Source organism: Vicugna pacos, chromosome 3 (genome assembly GCF_048564905.1).
Source record: "Vicugna pacos chromosome 3, VicPac4, whole genome shotgun sequence".
Taxonomy (NCBI): Eukaryota; Metazoa; Chordata; class Mammalia; order Artiodactyla; family Camelidae; genus Vicugna; species Vicugna pacos.
Genome location: NC_132989.1, coordinates 113,542,349 through 113,558,166, shown reverse-complemented (window position 1 = coordinate 113,558,166; position 15,818 = coordinate 113,542,349). Strand labels below are relative to the sequence as shown.

At 42.6% G+C, this 15,818-nt stretch overlaps 1 protein-coding gene across 4 annotated transcripts in view; it reads right to left on the bottom strand.

The window, feature by feature from the left end:
• The window catches only part of CMBL (carboxymethylenebutenolidase homolog), a 44,853-nt gene that overhangs the window by 21,232 nt on the left and 7,803 nt on the right, over positions 1 to 15,818 (bottom strand). For 2 of the 4 annotated variants that reach the window (XM_015251701.3, XM_015251707.3), the window contains exon 1: positions 163 to 365. The gene's annotated coding sequence lies outside the window, so the exon portion shown is untranslated. Of the gene's footprint in view, positions 1 to 162; positions 366 to 3,517; positions 3,720 to 13,312; positions 13,404 to 15,818 lie in introns of those variants that run through there. The other 2 variants (XM_072958857.1, XM_072958859.1) reach the window with 2 other exon arrangements.

Below are 15,818 nucleotides of genomic sequence, written 5' to 3'. Positions count from 1 at the left end.
CGACAATGTGCTACTTTGAGAAAAGCAGGCGTAGAACATGGACTTTGACAGGTTCACTGCCTGTGCACATGGCGAAGGCCGCCTTCGCCTCCTGCAAACGCACGCGCAAACGCGAGCAGAGCCGGGCTGCGGCGCGCCTGCGGGCGCGCGAGGCGCACGTACCTCGTCCCGCCGCCGGAAGACCGCCGTCCTTGCGCGCAGGAGGCCGGGCCGGAGAGGCAGCGCCGCAGCCCCGCGGGACCCGGGGCAGACCGTCAGGGGCGTCCGAGTGGGAGGCGCCTCCTTCCGGGACGGAAGTGGACGCGGTGACGGAGGGCGGCGGGATCGCGCGGGCCAGTGGCGGTCCCGGATTCCCAGCCTCCGGGAAGGCTGGAGCCGCAGGGAGGGGCGGGGAGGGAGGCCAGGAGGGAGGGGAGGGAGGAGGGAGGAGGAAGGGGGGGAGGGAGGTCCGGAGGATGGAGACAGCCCGCCTGTGAAATGTACATGTGTGCCTGGCTCCTGAGATCTGTAGCTTATTATTGTAAATCAAAATGAGGCTATTTAAAAAAAATAAGAAATGATTCCATAGTCATACTTCACCTCCCCCTCATCCCCTCTACATATTTTGGTCACCTAAGATTGTGATAACCAATTCAGTTGGCTACAGAGGAAGTTTAAGAAAGGCAACAGGAAGAAATGTTGATTAGGAAAAGAACTGACAGCAAGAAAAGGACCCGCAGTGTCCTGATGCCACGATAATTAAAGCAAAATTCTTATGACCGGAGAGACAGAACCTTATTAATTAAGACATTTCTAATTGGAAAATGTGTGACTTCAGACTGAAGGTGACCTTTTTCTAAAGAGATCTTTTCTGCAGAGAGATGGCAAATCCATAATATAAAAAAGACCAGGGTGGTAAGGTTTGTGAGACTTAATCTGTTAAAGGGTGATTTTTCAGGAAAAGGTAAAATCCTGATGCTCACACAGATGTAAAAATGACAGTTGTTATGGATTTTATAATACTCATTAATTAATGAGAAAGCCAGGCAGGTGTTAAAACCGGTTCAAAAGAAAGCTTTTCTAAAAAGCGCTTGCAGGTATGGAGTAAAGGAGTGTTGAAATGAAAATGCAGATGGAGGCAAAATAGGCATATTTTCACAGGATGGGGAAGGAGGGCAATTAAACCTCATCAGCCAGAACAGAATTTGCTTGTCTATCATCTACGACTTACAGGTTGTAAAATAGCTCCAAAATATTGAAAGACAAGAATTAGATAGCCTTGTGGGTGGAGGGGTGACCTCTAAGTTTCCATTAAACACAACTTGTTTCTATAAGACTGTTTGTTCCGAAGCATCTTCCAGCATCGTGGAAGTACCACTTACATGGAAAGACTAGATGTGACTGATTATACATCATTTTCTCTATTTGCTAAATTTATATCCCCAAGCATCATTACTAAGTTATTTATTAACACATTAATATGAGGGATTTCATATTCACAACTCTATGCCTTGCCAAAGTTTGCTAGCCTGGTGTTAAATTTATGTATGTACTTAAAATAAGTTTTTTTAAAGTTGCCTCGGGATCAGTCTCAACTGGCAGAGCTGTGCTGTGGATTCGCACTTTATGAGGCAGCCCTAGATGATGAAATGCACCCTGCCACAGCAATCAAAAACAATTTATAACTGTTTTCCTAAAACTATCTCGCACATCCCTCCTACAGTCCACAGTCTACACTTCGTCTTAACTTGCACCTTCCCCAGGAGCCTGGCTGGAATCTTCCTTGCCCTTCCCCTTCCTCCCTGCGGGTTTTCCCACTTGGGGGAAGAGGGCTGCCCTCTCTCTTTCCATTTATGCAAATCCTTTCCAGCTTTTAGAATTCCTCTCCATGAAGATTGCTTAAGTGCCACAACTCTTGATTTTCCCTAATCTGTGCTCCTAAAAAAGATTCCTTTGGCATTTTGTACTACAAACAGGGTCACTGGATCATGTGTTATCTTCTAGTTGATGAAAACGTTGCTTTCACAAGTGTAGTAACCTGAAATTTCTCAAGGCAGAGGCTGTGACTGTTTTGCCCTTAAAACACCTGAGCCAATGCGTGGATACCTCCTATTCCTAACTCCTTACACTAAATGGAAGATGTATCTCTTCTCTTGAGACTCAGGTTTCCTTAACTGTAAAATGAGGGATTACACTAGATTTGGCTCTGAAACTTCAGTGTGCATCAGAATTCCCTGAAGAGTCTGTTAAACCATAGAGTGCTGGACCCCAAACACAGAGCCTCTGATTCAGGAGGTCCATGGGGGACCTTAGGAATTTATGTGTCTGACAAGATCCTGGGTGATGAAGCTGATGCTCTTGGTCCATATTTTGGGAATCACCAGACCAGAATCACAGTGACTAGCAAACCCTCTTTGCTGACCATCAAAACCGCTTAAGGAACTTGTAAAATTCAGATGTCCTGGCCTAAGACCTACTGAACCAGAATCTTTAGGGGTGGCACTGCGGAATTCATATTTCAAGAAATCTCCTTAGATGACTCTTAGGATGGAACAATTTTAGGACCCAGTTGAATTAGATAATTTACAGAGGCCATGTCAGTGTCAATCTTCCATAAATTTATGTTATAGTTTCAGCAAGAAAAGCCTGGCTGGAGGAGGGCAGGTGCAACTCTCAGGATAAAATATCCCTAGTAGCTCAATCAAAGTGGAAACATACAATAAAAGGGAATCCTAGGAAGTATAGCTCAGCCTAGCCAAGTGGGCACATCAACAAACCACCCCACCGTACCTGGATACCCTCCAGTCCTCCCCACTGCAAAGGTGCAAAGGTTATCCCGCTAGAGATATGTTGGTTCCACATTAAAAAGAGTCCTTCACGTGCCAGTCTGAAACATCTGCAGTTGAATTATTTCACTGCCTTGGGATTTCTCCAAAATAATGGGTAGATATTTTTTAAAATATCTGAATAAGTAAAAGAAGTCACTGAAAGTGTTATCTCCCAGAACAAATTGACGACCAGCTCTAAACATAAATTCTTGATTCAATCTTAAAAGGCACAAACTGCTTGCAACGCACAAAATGGCAGTTTTCACCTTCACCAATTTTAGTTCCAAACTCTTCTGGAAAATTCATCACACAAGTTAATACTTAACCCTGGCTCTAAAAAAAAAATTTTTTTAAGTTCCATTTTTGTAGAAACTCAGCGTAAATGAATACTAGGGTTTCACAGAGTTCCTTAATAAATTAAAGAGCTGTGACTCAGCAGGATGACAGCTGGTTATCCCTCCAAGGTAGTTTTATTTTTTTATTATGAAATAAGGAACTCAGTTCCAGGGACTGAGTGAACCCAAGCTGAATTAACAAACGGGGCAAAGGCAAAGTTAAACAAGACTGCTGACTCAGCTCAAGCCCTGTGATTAACCCTGACCTTGAAGGCAAGGTCAGGAAAAGTATCCCATGGAACTGTTCCTCTAAAGAAATTTTGGAACAAAATCAGAAAAAGTTCTGGTGTGTTTGAGAACATCTCCCAGCGATACCTGAGGGAGAACAGATTGCAGGTCTTCTGTCGGGCTTGCTTGCTCACGCCCTACCCCGTGAATGCGCTGCAGGCAGTCATCTGGGAAAGCACTGAGCTCTGGGTGCAGAGCGGGCGTTGCTGCTGGAGGCAGGTCAGAGGGCTGGGTAGAAAAGACAGCTGGTTTCCAGAAGATTCTTCAGCCAGGGAGCCATCTTGTACCCCTCCAAGACAGAATGCCTAAATTAGCTTTCTTTTTCCACTCTTTACTATGAAAACTTACAAATATGTGGACAAATAGAAAGAAAAGCACAGTAGATTCCCACATATGCCAAACCTAGGTAGAATTATTGTTACTATTTTGCTAAATTTGCTTCATTCATTTCTGTTTTTTTAAAATTGAAGTACAGTCAGTTACAATGTGTCAATTTCTGATGTACAGCATAACTTCCCAGCCATGCATATACATACATATATTCATTTTCATATTTTTATTAAAGGTTATTACATGATATTGAATATAGTTCCCTGTGGTATACAGAAGAAACTTTTAAAATTTATTTTTATATATAGTGGCTAACATTTGTAAATCTCAAACTCCCAAATTTATCCCTTCCTACCCACTTTCCCTGGTAACCAAAAGATTGTTTACGATGTCTGTGAGTCTGTTTCTGTTTTGTAGATGAATTCATAGTGTCCTTTTTTTTTTAGATTCCACCTATGAGTGATATCATATGGTATTTTTCTTTCTCTTTCTGGCTTACTTCACTTAGAATGACAATCTCTATGTCCAACTATGTGCTGCAAATGGCATTATTTTATTCTTTTGTATGGCTGTGTAGTATTCCATTGTATAAATATACCACAACTTCTTTATCCAGTCATCTGTCAGTGGACATTTATGTTGCTTCCATGTCTTGGCTATTGTATATAGTGTTTCTTTGAACATTGGAGTGCATTCATTTCTGTTTTTGCTGAAGTGTGTAAATTATAGACTACATGACATTTCACCCTTAAATAATTGTGTGGTCGTCAGCCTCCAAGATGACCCCTAATATGCCCTGTCTCTGGGCTTTCACAGCTATGAGAGTCCCCTCCCACATTGTACAGGGTTGGTCTGTGTGATCAGTCTAATACAGAAATAGTGATGGTCTGTCTTGTCTGGAATTAAGTTACAAAAGACATCGTGGCTGCTTTCATCTTGTGTTCTCTCTCTCCCTCTCCCTCTCATCACTCACTCTGGGGGAAGTCAGGTGCCAGGTCACGGAGAGGCCCATGTGGCAAAGAAAGCCTCGTGGACCCAGGCCCTCCAGCCCCAGTCAAATGTCAGATGACCACAACCCCCCAGGAATATTTCAACGGCAGCTTCCTGAGAGACCCCACGTCAGAACCACAGGCTAAGCCACTCCCAGATTCCCAATCCTCAGAAACTGTGCAAAATACTAATTTCTATTGTTAAGCAGCCAAGTCTGGGGCTAAGCGGAGAGTACAGTCATTACAGTAGTCCGCACTTTGACACCTGCAGACGGGGGGCTGTGACAGAAACCGAAAATGTGGAAATGGCTTTGGCTCTGGGCGGTGGGCTTTGTGGAGTGTATTGGTCAAAGCTGAAAGTACCTTGAGGAGGCTGTTAATAAAAGAGGCAAGGTTTTTGAAGAGTCAGGTAAAAGCTTGCAGGAAAGTGAGGGCAGTGCTGTTGGAAACTGGAGGAAGGGGGTTCTGGTAATCCGTTGCTGGAAGTGATGTGGGTGGAAGAAGATGCCTCAGTAAATGCGGGATCTAATCAAGGAGATGCAGAGCCAGGAGGTCGCCAGGGCAGCCTGGTTTCTTCCAGCTGTTAAGATGTCAGAGCAGAGCGAGGAATGAACGGAAGGGCGGTTAAGCACAAAGGAGCTAGGACCCGACGGCCAGATGACAAATCGTGCTGGTATTAGGGAATGGCTTCCAAGCAAAAATCCAAATTCAGGGCCCTGCCAGGAAAACTGTGGTCCACAGATAAACCCTAGAGTGTGCCTGTAAATCAGTTTTAAAAGATTTCAGAAAGCTATAAAGCCATACCCCAGAGTACTATTGTCAGACATACGGCCCTCTAAAGAGATTTAACGTGTGCCTCACTGCCGTGGTCTGAATGTTTGTGTGTCCCCCAGATTCACATGTCGAAATCCTAACCCCCAACATGGTAGTATTAAGTGGTGGGGTGCTTGGGAAATGCCTAGATCATAAGGGTAGAGCCCCCCTGAATGGGATTAGTGCTCTTGTAAAAGACCCCGAAGAGCTGGCTAGCCCTTCCCACCACGTAAGGACACAGGAGAAGTCAACGACCTGGAGGAGGACCCTCACCAGAACCCAACCACTCTGGCAAGACTTCCAGCTTCCAGAACTGTGAGAAATAAATTTCTGTTGTTTTTAAACTACTCAGTCTGCGATGTTTTATTGTAGCAGCCTGGATGGACTGAGACGCTCTCAGATCGAAGGTTAGTGCTCCCAGGAAGCTTGGCCCATCGCCCCTCCGCTCTCTGCGGAAGGGCTGATCTCAGAGAGATTTGTGGGTGTCGCCCTTGTTTAATGGGGTACATCCCAGAGAGATTCGCAGAAAATTCATACAAGTTTAATCAGAATGATACGTACAGAATCAGCACTTACTTGGGCTGAAAGAGACAGAGACAGTACAAAGTTAAAAGAGGGCTTTGGACCCTCAGAATTCTCCGAGCAGGAAGCAGGCTGAGAATATTACTCAGCTGCTAACACATGATACCTTTCATGAAAAAGGAAGGATGACTCAGAGGGAAGAAGCAGGAGCCCAGAGGGCAGCTGGGAGCCTTGGAGCAGGGCTTCCAAGCCTCGAGCCCTAATTAAGGAACTTAATGGCGTTTGCTTGGGTCGATTCGGACCAGCGACTTCCTCCTGCTCTCACATTCTCCCTTTTTGATCAGAAGGGCCCAGAGTGGTTATTCCACGCCTGTCCCATTGTGTGTTCAGTGGAGGAGGGTGCTACGAACTGACTATTTGTGTCTCCTGCAAGTTCATGTTGGAGCCCTAACCCCCAACGTGATGGTATTTGGGGGTGGAGTCTTTGGAGGTAGTTAGGTTTAGATGCGGTCATGAAGGTGGAGTTCTCATGATGCAATTAGGACCATTATAAGGGGACCAGAGAACTAGTTCTCGCTCTCTCTGTCATGTAAGTATACAGTAAAAGGCAGCTAGCTCCAAGCCAGGGGGAGCGTCCTCACCAGAACTCAGTCACACTGGTGCCCTGATCTTCGACTTCCAGCCTGCAGCACTGCGAGGCATAAATGTCTGTTGTGTAAGCCCCTAGCCTGTGGTATTTTGTTACAGCAGCCCGAGCTGACTGATTTGGTCAGGGTTGGTGGGCAGATAATTTGTCAAGAAGAACAGTACTGGAAGAACTGGATTTAAGGAACTACAATAAGACCCAGACCTGATTTACATTATGAGATTCTGCATACTGAGCAGATGTTATAATAGGATGAAATTCCCGGGGACTGAGGAAGGGGTGGACTATACTCCGTGTGTAGAAAGGGTATGAATCTTTGGGGGACTGTGGCGGTCTGCAAGTTGGCCTCCAGTGAGTCCCACCTCCTGGGGTGTGCACTCTCTGTAGTCCTTCCCCCACAGCGGACCACAGTGAGTCTGCCTGAGCAGAGGCACACCGGGGGAGCGGTGGTAGGTCACTTCTGATATTAATGTATTTTTCTAGGTGTGCCCTATCTCTCTTTCGCACTGTTAGATCATTTTCTCTGGGAGAAGCCAACAGCCCTATGAAGAGGCCCATGTGGTGAAGAACTGAGGCTGTTGGCCAAAGTCAGCAATGAACAGAGGCTTCTTTCCAACAAAGGGAAAACAAGCCGCCTGGGCCATCTTGGACACAGATCCTCTAGCCCAGTCAAGTTTCAGATGACTGCGGTCTGGCCGGCATCCGGATGGTAACCTCCTGAGAGGCCCTGAACCAGAATCACCTGGCACAGCCACTCCCAGATGCCTGACTCGCAGAAGCTGTATGAAATACTACATTTTTTTAAAGTCACTATGTGTATTAACCATGTGTTTCTGATGTTTTGATCTCTGGGGCCTTGCTGACCCTGGAAAGACTGTCTCTCCCACGGTTACCAATTCCCAGGGAAAGAATGTGCCTTTCTTGCACACGTGAAAAGATGCTCCCCGTCACTAGTCATCAGGGAAATGCAAATCAAAAACACAATGAGATATCATCTCACACCTGTCAAAACGGCCATCATCAAAAAGAACACAAATAACAAATGTTGGTGAGGATGTGGAGAAAAGGGAACTCTCTTACACCGTTGGTGGAAATGTAAGCTGGTGCAGCCACTGAGGAAAACAGTATGGAGGTTTCTCAGAAAACTAAAAATAGAACTAACATATGACCCAGCAATTCCACTCCTGAGTATATATCTGAAGGAAACAAAAACACTAATTTGAAAAGATGCATGCCTCCCAATGCATTATTTACAACTGCCAAGATATGGAAAAAACCTAAGTGTCCATCAATGGATGAATGGATAAAGAAGATGTCGTATAATGTGGACTCTAAAAGAAAAAAAAAAGACTAATGAACTTATTTACAAAGCAGAAACAAACTCAACAAACTTATGGTTACCAGACGTGGAAAGGTGTGGGAAGGGATAAATTGGGAGTTTGAGATTTGCAGATACTAACTACTATATATAAAATAGATGAGCAGGTTTATTCTGTATAGCACAGGGAACTATATTCAAAATCTTGTAGTAACTAATAGTGAAAGAGAATATGAAAACAAATATATGTATGTTCCTATATGACTGAAGTATTGTGCTGTGCACCAGAAACTGACACAACATTGTAAACTGACTATACGTCTATAAAAATATTTTTTAAAAGATGTGATACACACATAGACACACACACACACACACACACACACACACACAATGGAATACTACTCAGCCATATAAAAGAACAAAATTTTGCCATTTGCAGCAACATGGATGGACTTGGAGGGCATTATGCTAAGTGAAATAAGTCAGACAGAGAAAGACAAATAGTGTATTATACCACTTATATATGGAATCTAAAAAATACAATAAACTAGTGCATATAACAAAAAAGAAGCAGAGTCACAGATATAGAGAACAAACTAGTGGTTACCAGTGGGGAGGGGAGGAGGGAGAATACAGGGATGGGGAGGTGGGAGGTACGAGCTATTGGGTATAAGGTAGGCTACAAGGGTGTACTGTACAATACGGGGAATATAGCCAATATTTTGTAATAACTGTAAATTGTATAAAAATTAAAAATTAACAACAACAAAAAAGAACATGCCTTTCACAAGCAAACCAACTACCCCAGAGCCCACACCCCAGCCACCTGCTCTATCGGGCTCTGACACTCTGGGCCACTGTCTACCTGCACTAGTCACCATGTGGCCAGGTACCAGACAACTGGAGATAGTCCCTATGCCCCAGAACCCACCACAATTATCCAGACCAGCCGATTCTAAGCCAGCTTTCCCTGCCTTGTCTGTTCCTTCCCATAGAAACCACAATAAAGGCTCCTGTCCACATGTTCCCCTCAGTCCTTCTGCCTCCTGACTGATCCAGGTGCTTCCCCATGTAGCCCACCTGTGGTGTGGTGTGGTTTGGTGAACTCCCTTCTCTTAGGATGTATGTGTATAAAACATATATTTTTTAAATGATAGTCATCTGACTTACTAGACTTGACATACCTAAATAATAATAAAACCTACATTTAAAATAGAATAATTTGGGCTAATTTGTTATGCAGCACTAGATAACTAATAACTTAAATATATACACATATATAATCTTTTCCTTCATACACAATGACATCTTAACATCTAACAAAATTAACAATTATTCCTTCATATTATCTAATACTTAGACCAACTTATAAATGTCCTCCATTTCCCTAAAAATGTCTTTACAGCTGGTTTGTTGGAGAACAGGATCTAAACAAGGTCCATATATTGCATTTGATTTATGTTTTTCAAGTTTGTTTTCAAAGTAGGATTTTTTAAAAGGCAAAACCTGAGTCTCCTATAAACATAAGGATCTAGATATTAAATATTTAATTAACACAGTAATGAGGGAAGAAACAAGATGGCTGGTTAAAAGAAACTTTGAGAAACTGAGTATTTATAGGCATTAGAAAATGATTGCTAAGTTAGATTTTTAAGAAACTAGTTAATAACCTCCAAGAAAATAAAACTTATAATCAAAACCTTTTTGATGATCTTTGCTGCCAGGCAGAAATCATTTGCATCTTTACCAGACAAAATTAATCTCAGTTACTAGCAGATAAGAATCATTTGCATCACTATCTGTTTTGTATATGTTATCACCTTTTCTCATGGAGTTGTAAAGCATTTTAATTAATCTTAAATAGCCTGAAATGAAGGAGCACACATGGTCATAGCATGTTAGACAAAGCCCCCCAGCATGATGCTGAAAAAACAGGCCACTAAGTCCTCCCTTTTCTATTTCCAAGTTTTGAGATTCTCTTTTTTCTTAACATTCTTTTATCCAGAATAGTCTTGCCATTGGATTGTAATCCCGTATGCTGACTTTATCTGCTTGCTTCTAATGTACTTCAATAAAAGGTGACTTTTAGATCAATATCTAGTTGCTAAAAATAACACCACATGTTATCAAATGGATGAAATGTTTTGGTGTCACTCATTTATTAAATCATTATGGGATGTTGAAATAATGCTTATTAACTTATTTTATCATTAATCTCAGATTCTAATATGCAGGATTTCCTTTGGGTACTCTAAAGTAGAGGAGGTAGGCTTGTTTTGAAGGTATTACCCACAAAGTGGGTTCTCCTCTTGGAAAATGTCAAGTCAAAAGACACAACCAAGCCAAGGAGCAGGGAAGCATAGGATTTATCATTTGCAGCAAGAAGAACATGGGGATACTGCCCAAAGCAATGTCTCCCTGAACAGCAACATTGGGGAAGTTTTAAGCCAAGGGTGCATGCATATTCATGAAGGAGCTTGGGTGGTGTGTGCATATTCATGAAGGGGCTTGAGCAGGGGAGAATTCAGCATAGAACTGGGGCAAAGACTGACAGAGTCCAGGCTCTAGTTGATTCAGTCTTGAAGGTCAGCAGAGGTCAGCATCATCATTCCCTAGGTTCCAGTTAGTCTGGTGGTGGAGTGCTGGAGGGGGTCTGGATCCTGCAAGAGGGCTCAAGAATGTGTGTTATGACTAATCTTTATCTTTGAACAGAACCGGGAGTCTTTACCACTGATGCATTGTTTCCAATATGATGGAGTGAATTCCCTGGCCTCCTCAGGGGCAGACATTAGCCAGGCTTAGATCACAAAATGGCTTAGGCTTCGACTGGCTTCTCTTATGGTAGAAACCCAAGTCTGGTTCTTTCCCTCCGGATGCCCTCTCCTTCTGCCTACAACGGCATCGTCCTGAGATCTTTTGTTTGTTGACATCAAACACAATACTCCCTTGCTTTTCTTCCAGGCTTCTTGGTGGTTTTCCTGAAATCCTAGGCTGGAAGTCTGAGGGGCTCTCCTTCTCCACCTGCATCTCTCCGCCCTTCTTCCTTCTGAGACTTTCACCGAAGGCCCTGGAATTTCTTCTTTTTGTAAGTTACACTAGCTTTTCTCCTTGACACCCATTTCTGATTTGCTCCACTTCTCCTACGTTCTTGAGTGTCTTCAAAGCGGCCTTGTTGTCTGGTTTAGCAGAGGGAGCCTCACAATATATGTCAGGTATTTCTTCCTGTGTCTTCTTCAGGAAGAGAGTTCCTTGAAGCTAATGTGGTACTCACTTGCCAGGAATACGAGACAAAGGAAAAGTGTTTATTTAAAAGTAGATGTTCCAATTTTCCTTCTGGGCAAACGAAGGATGACAATCTAATTCCTCAGCCTTGAATCTGACCTCACCCCTAATTTGACACCAAACTATCCTAATATATTTATCTAATTTTATTGTGAAAATTTTTGAAAGTGTGAAAAAATCAAGAATTAATATAAGGAATACATTTATACTCTACTAAGATTCAAGTTCTAATATTTTGTCTCATTTGTTTTATCTCTTTTTATTCTGACCTGTTTAAAACTAAGTTGCAGACATCATGACATGTCATCGCTCAATACTCTTGTGTGCTCCTCTAACAATAAAAACCTTCTTCCACATCACCACAATGCCACTGTCACGGCTATGGAAAGTGTTAATAACTCTCTAATTCATCTAATATTTATTTCATATTCAAGTTTTTCCAATTGTCCTCAAAATGGCCTATATGGCTGGCTGGCTGGTTGGCTGGCTGGCTGGCTGGCTTTCTTTTTCTTTTCTTTCTTTCTTTCTTTCTTTCTTTCTTTCTTTCTTTCTTTCTTTCTTTCTTTCTTTCTTTCTTTCCTTTCTCTCTCTTTCTTTCTTGCAATCTGTAAATGTCTGTTAGATAAAATTTGTTGATAATGCTATTTAAGTTGTCTATACCTTTACTAATTTTTGTTTACTTTTTCTTATCAGTAAATAAACATCCTGAGAGAGCAATGTTCATCTAAATCTCACCACCTATAATTGTAGACTTGTTTATTTCTCCTTTCAGTCCTGTCAATGTTTCCTTCTTGTATTTGAAGCTCTTTTCACGAGATGCACACTTAAGATTTTTATATTTTTCTATTGAGAATCTTTTTATCATAATAAAATAGTTCCCTTTACCTCTGACAATATTCTTTGTCCTGAAGTCTACTTGAGTAATGCTAACACACTTACATGACTTTTGAAAAAAATCTAGGATCCAATCAAGATTCACATAGTGCTTTTGGTTTCTTTATCTCTTTTAAACTCAAATAACCCCAGCAGTGATTTTTAAATATGTTCACAAATTGTTGAATTCTCCCATGTCAAGTGGTGGAACCTCCCTTTGAGTGTGGGCTGTACTTACTGACTCCCTTTCAATAAAGAGAATGTGGCAAAATTTACAACTTGTGCCTTCTGAGACCAGGTCACACAAGGCATGGTGGCTTTCTCCTAGCTTTCTCTTGGACCACTGTGTGAATTACTGTTCATGGTTGTTTAAGTAGCTCAGTTCTGGGGTAATTTGTTACTCAGCAATAGCTAACTGATACAGTGCCCATTTAATTACACTCCCCTGTATTTCCTGTGAACTCGAAGTTTACAGGAAAGTTTAGAGGGTTGATGAACTTCAACATTTTTGACAAGAGTGTTTATAGGTTGTTTGAAGAACTTCATGTTCTAGTTCATCAGCAGGTACATAATGTTAGATGTTCCACCATGAGTGGTGTTATATTTGATTACTTGGTTCCTTCACTGAAACTCTTGTACCATGTGGTACAACTTAGTCTGGGAAAAAGTCTGTGTTTGATTAGAGATCACAGCATGTGGAATCAAAAGAGCTAGGACTCCAGTCCTGATGCTATCCACAGTTTCAGCTTCCTGCCCTTGGGTGAGTTGTTTCTCAATGTGCGGATTTTTGACAGCAGGGTGGGGTGGGAGTGGGGCTGGCACCCCTAACCTCCTCATATTTCAGGGGTCAGTTGTATTGCATTGCTGATAGAACTGTTGTAGAAAGGCCACACAAGATTGTCAGGCAGTGAGAAGAAGCATGGAACTCAAAACACTCCTTCTCAGAACACCGATTCCTTGACCTTTCTCTTGTCTCCCATATCTTTCCCCACAGCCCAGGACATCCTGACTTTTTATCCCACAGATGTTTTAAGCCCTTAGCCTTCGAGGATGCAGATTTGAGACTTGTTCTCCAGTCTCCTCGCTTGACTGTCTTCTGAACAAACCTTTCTTTGCTGCAAACCTCCGCATCTCAGCCTCTGTCTCCACATCTGGCAAATGAACCTCGTATCTGGTGATAGATTTTAATTTAAATTCCTGCAAGAGAGAAAGGTCATGATGTCAGGTTGAGAAACGCAGTGTCTACTAGTGCAGTGAGAGCTGCTGTGAAGGAGGTATCAGCATGGAAAGAGGGCAGAAAGAGCACGATTTTGCTAATTCAAAGCCAAATGCACAGAGGGCAGGTTCCAATTCCTTCGAGTTGGAAGTCAGCAAAGCACTGGCCAAGACAAATGAGAGGGCATCATGAAACCCATTTATCAGTGTATTTTTCTTTCCCCCTAACTAGCTCTTAGCCTGAATAATAAAACTTAAGTTTAAAATATGGATAAACATGATTAGATTTTGGCATTCAAACCTAAATTCACAGGCTTTTTTGAGCAACTCTGCTTTCTTTCTTTCAAAGGTGAAAACTCTACCTTACCATGCAAATCCATTAGCTATTTTTAAATTCTGGAAAGTGAGGAAACATCTCATTTTTAGGAGTGAGGTCTGTTTTTATAGGAAAAGGACTCCATTCTATCACCATTTAGGATACCAGTGGTATTAGTTATCTCTTGTGCATAACCAATGTCCCTAAAACTTCGAGGCTTAAAGCAACGAGATACTGTTTTTCCAGTTTCTGCTGGTCTACCCGGGGTCAGACCGCTGGTGGAGATGCTGAGTAGAAGATGGCCTCATTCACATCCTGGGGCCTTGGCTGGGCTGCTGGTGGGGCTTCTCTCTCCACACAGTCTCTGGCTGTTCCAAGACATTGAAAATGGAATTTACAATACCTCTTAAGGCCTAGTGTCCAAGATTGCACAATGTCACTTCTGGCGCACTCTATCCACCAAAGCAAGTCAAGAGGTCAGCGCAGAGTCAAGGGGTGGAGAATGAGGTCCCACCTCTTGATTTAGGGAAGAGCAGCAAAGTCACACTGTAAAGGGGCGAGGACGCAGGACACCGTTTGTGGGGGCCATGACCATCACAATGCACCGCACTATTGTTAATAACTTTTAAAGCTCATATAAACATTAATTAAATTAGCTTTTGGTTCTGAAACTAAACTGGATGAAATTAGACAAAAGATCTATTTTGGATCAGAAACTTGCGTTCATTGCAGCTTTGATGTAGTTAATCTTTATTGAAAACTATCAGGAACCACTTATAGATGAGTCAGAGAAATCTGACCCTGTGGTTTTTACGGGTATTTTAACCATCAACTAAGAGAAGAGTAATGCAAATCCATTAGCTATTTTTAAAACCACTGTTATTATCTAATTGTATGTCAAATCCCTTAGGTTTCCTGAGGCCTAAACATTTCATAATGTTGTAGTATTATGAAATGATCCAATTCCCAAGAGGCTGCAGACAAAGCTGAACATAAATGTGAACTGCGGGGAAGGTCGTCAGAGTAGAACGCACAGAGGCAGCCAGGATAGCCCTTGTACACGCAGCTCAGAACTTGGCTTTCTTGTCACTGCAGGCTGCCAAGCTTGTCACACTCTGGCAATATGGAACAATGCCTGGATGGGAACCAGGGCCACTCCGACATCTGACCACCTCTGCAGTCTGGGCTAATTCCAAGAATTCCTTGGGAAGACGGTGACATGAAAAAATATCAAAGTCTGAAACCGCCCCCACACCTGCCCCAATTATCCATGCTTTTGAAATTCATCGTGCTCTTTTTCACTTCAGAGCCTTTGCACTAGCAGTCCTCCCTGACCTTGAACTTGATTCCTCAAGGGCAAGTAAGGAATGTGCTGTGAATTGAAGCAAGAGCTTCAGCATCCTGGAAGCTCTTTGGCTTGCTCCTCTGTTGCCCTTAGCCCAGATTTTCTGTCTCCAACCATCTTTACGGAATGTTTTTTTCTTTGAAAACTTGAGTCAAGGGCCTTTTCTGCAACACCCCCCAACCTGTGCCAGAGCCCAGGGTGCGGGGAGCCACTCATGACCTGAGGACTGCCAAGCATAGAATGGGACGGAAAATCCCAAAGTGCTGGCATCAGGCTCTGAGATTGATCTAGCAAAGACAATCTCTGTCCCGCCACCCCTTTGAAGAAGAATGCACCAGGTGTTCTAAAGCTCTAGGAACATCCAGAGCTATTAAGTCACTGATGACCTTAGAACAGAGAGATACAATCAGCATACAAGTTAGTGGTCTCAGTTTACTTGAATAATTATCTTAGTTAGTGATCTTGATATGCGGGAACATTAACTTTAGTGTATGAGTACTATAAACAATGTTAATCTATAGAACAATATACGAGATAATGAGCCCTAAAACAATATCTATGCCTACGTGCAGGAATGCACAAGATAGCTAGTTGAAATTGTATAAATTAACTGCTGAAAATAAACTCAAGGTCCATTCTTGGCTTAGCGTCTTGCGGGCTTAGAGTGAGACCCTCTCAACCCCATCTTTTAGTCTTGTCTTTCTTTTCTCAGTCCTGCAGCACAGGTTTCTGGACC